Source organism: Phyllostomus discolor, chromosome 2, assembly GCF_004126475.2.
Source record: "Phyllostomus discolor isolate MPI-MPIP mPhyDis1 chromosome 2, mPhyDis1.pri.v3, whole genome shotgun sequence".
Taxonomy (NCBI): Eukaryota; Metazoa; Chordata; class Mammalia; order Chiroptera; family Phyllostomidae; genus Phyllostomus; species Phyllostomus discolor.
Window position 1 is genome coordinate 193,782,806 of NC_040904.2, and position 10,416 is coordinate 193,793,221.

General features: G+C 39.7%; 1 protein-coding gene across 1 annotated transcript in view; it reads right to left on the bottom strand.

Annotated features, from left to right (window-relative positions):
- The window catches only part of RIMKLB (ribosomal modification protein rimK like family member B), a 127,823-nt gene extending 122,744 nt beyond the window's left edge, over positions 1–5,079 (bottom strand). Inside the window, exon 1 of the mRNA XM_036019391.1 lies at positions 4,962–5,079. The gene's annotated coding sequence lies outside the window, so the exon portion shown is untranslated. The remainder of the gene's footprint in view (positions 1–4,961) is intronic.
- Positions 5,080–10,416: the final 5,337 nt, after the last annotated feature.

The window sequence follows — 10,416 nt, forward strand, 5'->3', positions numbered from 1 at the left end:
TCAGGCCTATTGGTCTCCAAATAGACCATAGCTATCTCCTTGATCCATCACTCTTTTTATCTTGTACACGCCTCTTTCCCAAGGCCATGAATGCATCTAGTTGGTGAACCTGATACTCACGACCTTTACTTGTCACCTGGGTTATACACTGCACTGGGTATTTCTTCTAACCCCTGTTAGGATCTCTTGTTTTAGCAAAGATAGATGAGAACTCTTGTCATTTTCAGATTGAACATTTTCTGGTTGAAGTGAAGCAAAATATGCCATTTTGGCATATTTTTTAAAAGATTTTATTATTAGAGAGAGGGGAAGAGAGGGAGAATAAGAGGAAGAGAAACATCAATGTGTGATTGCCTCTCATGCACTCCTTCCTGGGGACCTGGTCTACAACCCAGGCATGTGACCTGACTGGGAATCGAACCACTGACCCTTTGGTTTGCAGGCCAGCACTCAATCCACTGAGCCACACCAGCCAGCGCACACTTTGGCATATTGGCCATTTTGAATTAAAGATACTTCAGAAACAGTCATTATAAAAAGGACACTCTGACCCTTCTTTGTCTCCCTGAATGCAGGAGATAAGTCTCCCAAGTGGAAGGTATCCTCCCTGTACCAGGAGAGTAGAAGGCATCCTTATCACCAGAGGCAAGGGGTTTAGGGCCCAGAAGGCAGTATATACAAACCTTGTTGCTTCACCAATTTACTCCCCAACTCCAACCCCATTTGTTTTGTTGACTATTCACAAATGTATTGTTCATTTATCTAAAGGTTTAAAGTTTCTTGTGTTGGTCACTTCTCTGAGTCACATATTTTTATGAGGCTCCCATACATATGAAATTTGTTTTTCTCCTGTTAATCTGTCTTATGTCCATTTAATTATTAGACTAGCAATAGAACCTAAAAGGGAAGAAGAGGAAAATGTTTCCACTCCCACATGGTTTTATTATTTCCTTTGAAGAATAAATTTATATGATACACAATACTTTTTAAATTTTGTTTGTGCATAAAGTTTTAGGTTGGTGAAAAGGAAACTGACAGCCCAGAATCTGTATTTTAGTATGACTTTATTGTTCTTTATTTGTCATATAGGAGGTAACTTCTGTTTCTTTGTGAGGGAAAAAAGTCTTGAAATAATATATAAAACTAGGGACTGGATTGGGAGTAAAAAGGAGAAAACTATATTTGAACAATGATTAAAATTAAAAAAATAAAAAAAGAAAATGCTAAAACAGAAATAATATATAAAACTTTACTGCAGGTTGAAAAGTTTATTGCCTTGTGGCATGAGAATATTCATAGGAAGCATGACTTTCCACAGAAATGTGACTAGGGATACAGCTAGGAAGTTGCACATTTTCATATTCAGGGACATAGGTATTCAGGAAGCTATAGGGTAATTTTTTTATTTTTACTTTAAGACTTAGAGCTCTGGTTGGTGTGGCTCAGTGGATTGAGTGTTGGCTTGTGAACCAAAAGGTCACCTGTTCGATTCCCAGTCAGTGCACATGCCTGGGTTGCGGGCCAGGTTCCCAATTGGGAGTACGGGAGAAACAACAGATCAATGTATCTCTCATGTATCGATGTTTCTCTCCCTCTCTTTCTCCCTCCCTCCCCCTCTCTCTAAAAATAAATAAATAAAATCTTCAAAAAAATTTAAAAAAAAACTTAGATTATTTTACCTCTACTGCTTGCCTGTATATATAATCTCTCATACAGCTCTCATTTTATACCATCATTCTAGAAAGCACTGTTCAAGTCCTCTACCTGATGGCCAGTCAGGGCCTGGGAAAATATTTCTGGCATTTATGTCAGTGAATATGGCTGACCCACAAACCTTGCCTTCACAGAGATCCTGTAGAATAATCTTCTCGTCTTCCAAGAGAATACCATACTGCAGCAGCAATGGCTATTCTAGTAACTTGCTCATGTGTATTGTCACAAGCCCAGGAAGAGCTGTAGACCATCGGCCAGCTTTTCTAGGACACTTGGTACATTTTGGCATAAAATGAATGCATCACATGTAAAGAAAAAAACTCAAGCTAAAGACTGACTGGTTTGCTTCTTGATACATCTCTCCTGCCTCCAGCCCAAACTGGAACACTGCCTCTTCTCTTTTTGTTTCTTTTTTACTTACTTATTTATTTATTTAGTATTAAATACTTTTAATTTTATTGTTGTTTGAGTAGTTTTCTGCTTTCCCCCCCAACCCCAGCCATCCCCACTTCCCTCCCCTGTTTCCACCCCCCTTGTTTTTGTCCATGTGTCCTTGATAGTTCGCCTTCACCCTTTCCCCCCCATTATCCCCTCCCCTCTCCTCTCTGTGCTTTCTTTTCTCTTCTCTTCTTTTCTTTTTAAAGCTACTTAAGGTGATAGAATTAATAAATCCTTTAATACTCATCTTTAACAACCCCTCTCTACACAGATATACCCTCCCTGGAGCTTTTAGGTCACAAACCAGCATCCAGCTCCAATAAAAATGAAAGAAAAGTCAGCGATCAAGAAAGTACTGGCCTTCCTCTGATTCCTTGGCCACATCTAATATGGAAGGGCATGTGACCCAAAGACAAGTTCTGAGTACTTACACCCCATAGCTGGGGACACAAGAATACCTAGGTTTCATTCTACACAAGTGTCCAAGTTGAGGGGTGTCTCCTTTATTTCTGGCTCTGTAGACCATAACAACCCACTAATATATGCATCCATATGCTGGTATACAAAGACAATCACCAAATATTGCCAATGACTCCAAAATCTGGGAAGAGCAAGAATGTATTTCCTATTGATCTCATAAAAACATTTAGAATCCTGGCCAGAACAGATGGTACAATTTAACTATTCACAAGGGCTTAAGGTACCAAAGAGAGACAGTGACATGTGCTGGGGCTAGTGATAGCTCAGAAGTTGTCCCATCTCTTGGCAAAGAAGCCAGGGACAGCTGTGACTTCCAGGATCTGGGACAGGTCAGGGTAGAAATTGTCTGAAGTCACACATCAACGGAGAGGTAGGCACAAAGGCTGGTTAGCTTGATGCATAGCAAGCTGTTCTAATTTTTGAACCATGAAATCTGCACAGCGCAAACAACTGCCTATGAGTGTTAATCAAATAAAATCTGCCTCTAGGGTTTTAAAGTTGCCATGGTTGATAAAATTTGTTTGTTTGTTTTTTCTTCTTATGTACATTCTATGGGGGTGGGAGTCACTTACTCTTTATTGTAGATAAGATCCAAATTCAAAATTGAGCCAAGAGAGATCAAGTTTGCAAAGGCCTTCATAAAGATTAGTGAAGGTGAACTAGTCTTATAAACAAATCAGTACATGATAGAATGATAAAATTAGAAGGAACCTGTGGTGATCATTTACTTTGGTTTCAAACTTACACATTGTTTTGTCCTAAGATGTTTTCAGTGGCTATGTATTCCCAATGAAATCTTTTTGTTTTGTTTTTATTTTTGATATATTTACTTTAGATAGAGAGAAGAAGAGAGAAACATCAATTTGTTGTTTCCAAGTATTTATGCATTCATTAGTTGATTCTCATATATGCCTTGACCAGAGATGGAACCTGCAACCCTGGTATATCAGGATGATGGTCTACCCAACTGAGCTACCTGGCCAAGGCCTAATGAAATGTTTGCACATTGGTTTACACAATGATAAGATTTCACATGTATATACTACAAAGAAAATATGACAATAATTTATATAGCGATGGAAACTTGAGCTCAGAATTCCATCCTGTGTTCTGGGTTGGCTCAGTTGTCCCATAATTTTAATTTATTCAAGTTACTGTGAATCTTTCTTTGGCCCAGTGCTTGGCATTTTCATTCAGGCTTCTCTTGACAGTGACTATTCTTGGTTATAAAACAGATCGGTTGACTAGTTGATTCCCTGTTCTTATTTTGTTGTGATACCAGTTGCTGGTATGACTATCACTCCTGATTATAAGTGGTAGTTGAAGTCATGGACTGGATAGGCTCTCCTGGGAAGTGTGTTTATACAGTAAGAGAAAACTGGTATTTGAGCACCGTGAAAGCAAAAAATGGGGTCTGTTTTATTCACTGCTATACCCCCAGATTGGTTTTACTCAATCTATTGAATGAATGAATGAATGAGAGGTGATAATCTTATAAAACACTGATATTTTAGGAGTGGGCAGAATAAGAAAAGCCTACAAAGAAAACTGGCTAGAAGGGATCCAGAAATAATGTGGTCAAACACATGAATATGGCAAGTAGATAAAAGAAGACAAAGATTGAGGAAAGCTCATCAATGTCCTTAGCAAAAGTTTTCCTTGCCCTGGCCAGGTAGTTCAGTTGATTAGAGCATCATCCTTATATGCCAAAGTTCAGGTTCAATCCCCAGTCAGAGCACATATAAGAAACAACAAATAAATGTATAGCCCTGGCTGGCATAGCTCAGTGGATTGAGCTCGGGCTGCGATCCAGGCATCGCAGGTTCGATTCCCAGTCAGGGCACATGCCTAGGTTGCAGGCCATGACCCCCAGCAACCACACATTGCTTTCTCTCTCTCTCTCTCTCCCTTCCCTCTCTATAAATAAATAAAAATCTTTAAAAAAAACAAACAAATAAATGTATAAATAAGTGGAACAACAAATCAAAGTCTTTCTCTCTCTCTCTTTCTACAATCAATAAATTATTTTTTTTAAAAAAAACAGTTTTCCAAAGAACTGAGGAGCAGAAGATAAGGAAACAGAATAATGAGTACACATTATTATTTCAAGAACCTTGGCTGGGAAGAAATGGACACACAGGAGTGACAGACAATTGGAAAGTAAAGTGAGGGTTACCCTTCTCATCTGGCATATAGAGTTTCATTACCATTTTGAAAGTTCTGACTGATCTTTAGGAACGCCACAAAATTATTCTAAAATTCATCTAGTAAAAGAAACATTCGAGAACACCAAGAAAATTCTGAAAAAGAAGACCAATGATGGGGCTTACCTCTTAGTTCCTTGACCTCCTCCTTTCTGCTTCTCCACTCTAACTCAGCCAGAGGCTCCCTTGGTCACACCCTCAGTGATGTCAACGATTATAGCTATTTTGCTTTCAAAATAGTTAATCCGTTCTGTTTCTGACCACAACATACTGTTCTTCAAGCTTGGTTGTTTAAATATACCTACTATACCTATTTAATGATCTTATCAAGATTTTCAGTTCATTGCCTTTCTGACTTTTTCCAACTCACCAGCCCTCCCCTTTTTTCCTTTTCTTTTTTTATCCAGTTCAAAGACACTAACATGAAGGGGGGTTTTACATCTCATTCTTTTTATTGCTCTTAGCTGCCAAAATCCTAAACCTGGCTAACCCGTTTAACAATCAACATTCTCTATGACTGCATTCTCCACCTCAGTGCAACTGAAGAATGCCACACAAAAGGTAAGTTAAAGACTGTAACTTTATGACCACTATAAATTTATAGCCAAACCATCATTGCAAATAAGTCCTTACAACCGTACACTGTAAGGAGTGTACCCAACTCCTCTTGTCACCTCACTCTCCCCTCTTTGGTGGGAGAAGCTGGAGATGGGTGAATATATTCATACTCTAATAGAGAGAAAGTCTTTCTAAGTATTGCCAAATAACAAAAATAAGACAGTTCAGTAACAAGTTCGATGTCCTTTATTCATAGGAAAACAATTTATGGATTGGGGAGGACAACGCCTTACAATCAGTAGAGTACTTTTCCTGAGGGATATTTAATACAGCATTGGAAGCTGCAGCATGAACACAGGGCATCATTGGTTGTACTAGAAGGTCCTATTTTCAAGATAAACTAAGGCTGAGTAGGAGGATTCTGACTGGTGTGTGTTAGATTTTTTTGACAGTGAGACATTTCCCACAAGTACAGGATGACCTAGGTTTTGCTGACCTTCAGTTTGTGGATCCTTGAATTAGTTTCTGAACCCAATTCTACTCAGTGAGGGGTAGGGGAAGGTTTCTCTCCCACAACACCAAGCAATGCTCAGGACACCAGCTGGATATCATCCCACAATTCAATGCAATTCTGACACTATGCACCTGAAGATAGCATAAGATTCCACAGGTTAAGAGTTCAGTCCTACAAGACTGTCCCCCACCCTACCCTCAGATGCCAATTGCAAGCCCAGATCATTACCTATGCTTCTGACTGACCAGCTACAAATGGAGGTTTCAACAACCCCCTCTAACTTCAAATGCCAAATGTGAGTTTATATTGTCAACTGCACTTCTGACCAACTGGCTATAAATCAGAGGTCCCCATGGCTACCTCCTAAAGATCAAATAATTTGCTAGAGTAGCTCACAGAACTCAGGGAAACACTTTACTTACTAGGTCACTGATTTATTATATAAAGATATAACACAGTAGAAACAGGTGGAAGAGATGCACAGGGAAATATATGGAGAAAGAGCATGAAGCTTTTATGCTCTCTCCAAGGGTACCACTCTCCCCACATCTCCATGTGCTCACCAACACAGAAGCTCTCTAAACCCTATCATCTTGGGTTTTTTGGAGACTTCAATACAATACAACACTTATACCTATAAGTGATTAAATCATTAGCCATTGGCAATTAATTCAACCTCCAGCCCATCTCCTCTCCCAGGAGGTTGAAGTATGAGACTCAAAGTTCTGATTTTCCAAGCACAGGGTGGGTTCCCCTTACAACAAGCCCCTACTCTTAGATGACCTGGAGACATTACAAAAATTGCAGGCAGATCAAAGTGGTAAAGTAAAGAAAACCTGGGTTCACCTCTTCCCTCAAATATACCAAAACTACAACTAAATATGAAGCAGCTCTCTCTGAGAATGACCTGAAGACTAGCAGAACAGATTCTTTACAACTACAGATATAAAGAAAAAACATATTGAGACAGGTGAGAGGGGCAGAGGTGTGGCATACCATAAATGGGAGGGATATTAGAAGTGCAGGGAGACCCCTGGAGACCAAGCTCTTGGAGATCCTATTCAGGCTCCCCTGCCTTGGAGACCTGCATCAGGAAGAGGAGCCCCCATAACATCTGGCTGTGAACACCAGGGAGGCTTACATCCCAAAGAGCTGATGGGACTATGGAAAACCAGGAATCCTCCCTTAAAGGGCCCATGCACAAACTTACTCTGAGTCCCAGCACAGAACAGCAGGTTGAAAGGTGCCTGAGTCATACGTGAGGAAGATGTATGGACTAGTTTTAGACTGTGCCAGAAGGATCTGTGGAGGCTTTCTTCAGGAAGGAGGCACTTGCAGGCACCAATTTTTCATTGTTTGCTTTATTTGTCTTGCTTCCATCCAGAAGGCCAAAACTGGCAGGCACCAGGTCTGACACTCTCCATTAACCTGCTAATTTATCCACCTGCTTAATGTTCCTCCGAAGACCTACCCAGCCCAATCTCCCCACCCAGTCCAGTGTTTACCCAACAAAGCTGCTCTCCACCTCCAAGCAACCAGCAGACACCCCTGTTGGTCCTCCAAATTGGCATCCCACCTCCCAGTACTCCATGGGTGCTCTAGCAGGCTTGCAAAGTGGCAACATGCCCGCCAGCACCCAGTGAGTGGCACAAGTGTACCCCCAAAGTGGGATTGAGGGGATAGCCTCCTCCCCCACTAATACATCTGCCACAGTTGCAGCCAAGCTTTACAGCCAGGTAGGCCAGAGGGCAGCCAACAGTCTCAACAGTCTCAACCCAGTTATTGTGGAAGGCCATATGCAGCCCACACTGGGGACACCCCTGGAACACTTGGCCTTGGTGACCACTGAAGTCTGTGCTACTGGGCCCCACCAGACACCTGCATAAGGCCACTCTTTCAATACCTTTAGGTGTAGCTGATCTACCTAATACATAAAAACAAACACGGAGTCCTAGGCAAAATGAGGAGATATAAAATTATGTTCCAAATAAAAGAATGAAGCAAAAACCTAGTAAAAGAACTAAATGAAATGGAAATAAACAGCCTACCAGATAGACTTTAAAGTAACGGGCATAAGGATACTTACTAAACTCAAGAGAAGTATGAATGAACACAGTGATAAGTTTAGTAGAGAGATAGAAAATATTCTTATAAAATCAAAACTGAAGAATACAATAAGTGAAATGAAAAATACTCTAGAAGGAATCAAAGGCAAAAGAATGAATCAGCAACATAAAAGAAAGAGGTGGCAGGGGGAAGGAGGGACAAAAACATCGATGTAAGACAGAAATATTGATCAGTTGGCTCCTGCATGTGCCCCAACCAGGGACTGAACCCACAACCCAGGCATATACCCTGAGTTGGAATCGAACCCATGAGTTTTCAGTTTGCAGGATGATGCCCAACCAATTGAGTAACACTGGCAAGCCTATTTTTTAATTTTTTTGAGGAACCTCCATACTATATTCCATACTGACTATACCAATTTACATTCCCACCAACCATGTACAAGGGTACATGGCCATAGCCTTGCCAACATGTATCTCTTGTCTTTTTGATGATAGAAACTGTATCCCTGCCTGGTGTGGTTCAGTGGATGGAGTGCCAGCCTAAGAACTGAAACATTGCTGGATCAATTCCCAGTCAGGGCAATGCCTGGGTTGTGGGCCAGGTCCCTGGTAGGGGGAAGAATGTGAGAGATAACCACCACACATTTATGTTTCTCTCCCTCCCTTCCCCTCTCTCTAAAAAGAAATAAATAAAATCTTTTTTAAAAAAGAAATTCTAACATGTGTAAGGTACTATCTCATAGTTTTGATTTGCATTTTTCTGACGAGTAGTAATGTTGATCAACTCTTCATTAGTAGCTGTTGGCCATTTGAATATCTTTGGAAATAATATGTATACAGGTATTTTGCCTGTTTTAAAATCAGATTTTGTGAGGGTTTTTTTTCTGTTTCTTTTTTGTTTTTGTTTTTTAGCTATTGAGTTGTATGAATTCATTACATATTTTGGCTATTTTCCCCTTTATCAAATACATGGTTTACAAATATTTTCCCCCATTTCATAGGTTGCCTTTTCATTTTGTTGATTATTTCTTTTGCTGTGGAGAAGCCTTTAATTTGCTGTAGTCTCACTTGTTTATTTTTGTTTTTGTTGCTTATACTTTTGATATAATACCCATAAAATTATTGCCAAGACTAAGGTCAAGGAGCTTTTCCCCATGTTTTCCTTTAGGACTTTTATGGTTTCAGGTATTACATTTAAGTCTTTAGACCATTTTGAAATAATTTATCTGAGTGGTGCAAGTGAATATCAATTTTTCCAGCACCATCTGTTGAAGAAACTACCCTTTCCCCATTGAGTATTCCTGCTTTCCTTACCAAATATTAGTTGACCACATATGTATAAGTTTATTTCTGGAATCTCCATTCTGTTCTACTGGTCTGTGTTTTTATGTTAATACCATACTCTTTTGATTACTATAGCTTTGTAACATCATTTGAAATCAGGAATTGTAATTCCTCCAGCTTTGTTCTTCTTTCTCATGGTTGCTTTGGCTATTCAGGTCTTTTGTGGTTCCACATGAATTTTAGAATTGTATTTTTTCTGTGAAAAGTTGCATTGGAATCTTCATAGACATTGCACTGAATCAATAGATGGCTTTAGGTAGTATAGACATTTTAATAATAATAATTTTTCTAATGTATGAACATGGGATACCCTTCCATTTTATTTGCATCTTCTTCATTTTTTTTTCAATAGCTTATAGCTTTAAGTTTTCACCTCCTTGGTTAAATGTATTTCTATGTATTTTTTAAAAATCAGTACAAAGTTTTACACTTGTCATGCCATGAATTTAGAGGGAATGAGTTCCAGCCACTCAGGCTCCTTTCCATTAGTTTTCATGAAGTGCGCTTCTCTGGGTGGAGCGGGCTGGTGCTTCAGCCGAGCCCAAGCACTTTTCTCTTTGGCTTCCTTCTTTTCCTGATGGTTTTCCTTCACACATTTTAGGGAGCTGTGTTGGCTCTTACAGTGCTTAATATGTTCAACACATATATTAATTCTCTTGGCAAGAATCTTGCCCTTAATTTGTTTGTTCACAACAGTGCCCACCACTTGCTAGGTGACATTGTAGACTCTTCCAGCTTTGCCATGGTAACATTTATGGGGCATTTCCTTTCTTTTCTTTTCTTTTTTTAAAACTTTACCTATTTGTTTTTAGAGAGTGGGAAAAGGAGGGAGAGAGAGAGATGTTGATGTGAGAGACAAACATCTATTGGTTGCCTCTCATACATGCCCAGACCAGAGACTGAACCTGCAACCCAGGCATGTGCCCTGACTGGGAGTTGAACTGGGGACTTTTTGCTTTAGGGGACAATGACCAATCAACTCAGCCATACCAGTCAGGGTTGTATGCTTTTTTTAAAATAGCAGGAGGAGTAATTTAATTTCCTACAATTCGTATTTTTTGAAAATCCTCACCCAAAAATATGTTTATTGATTTTA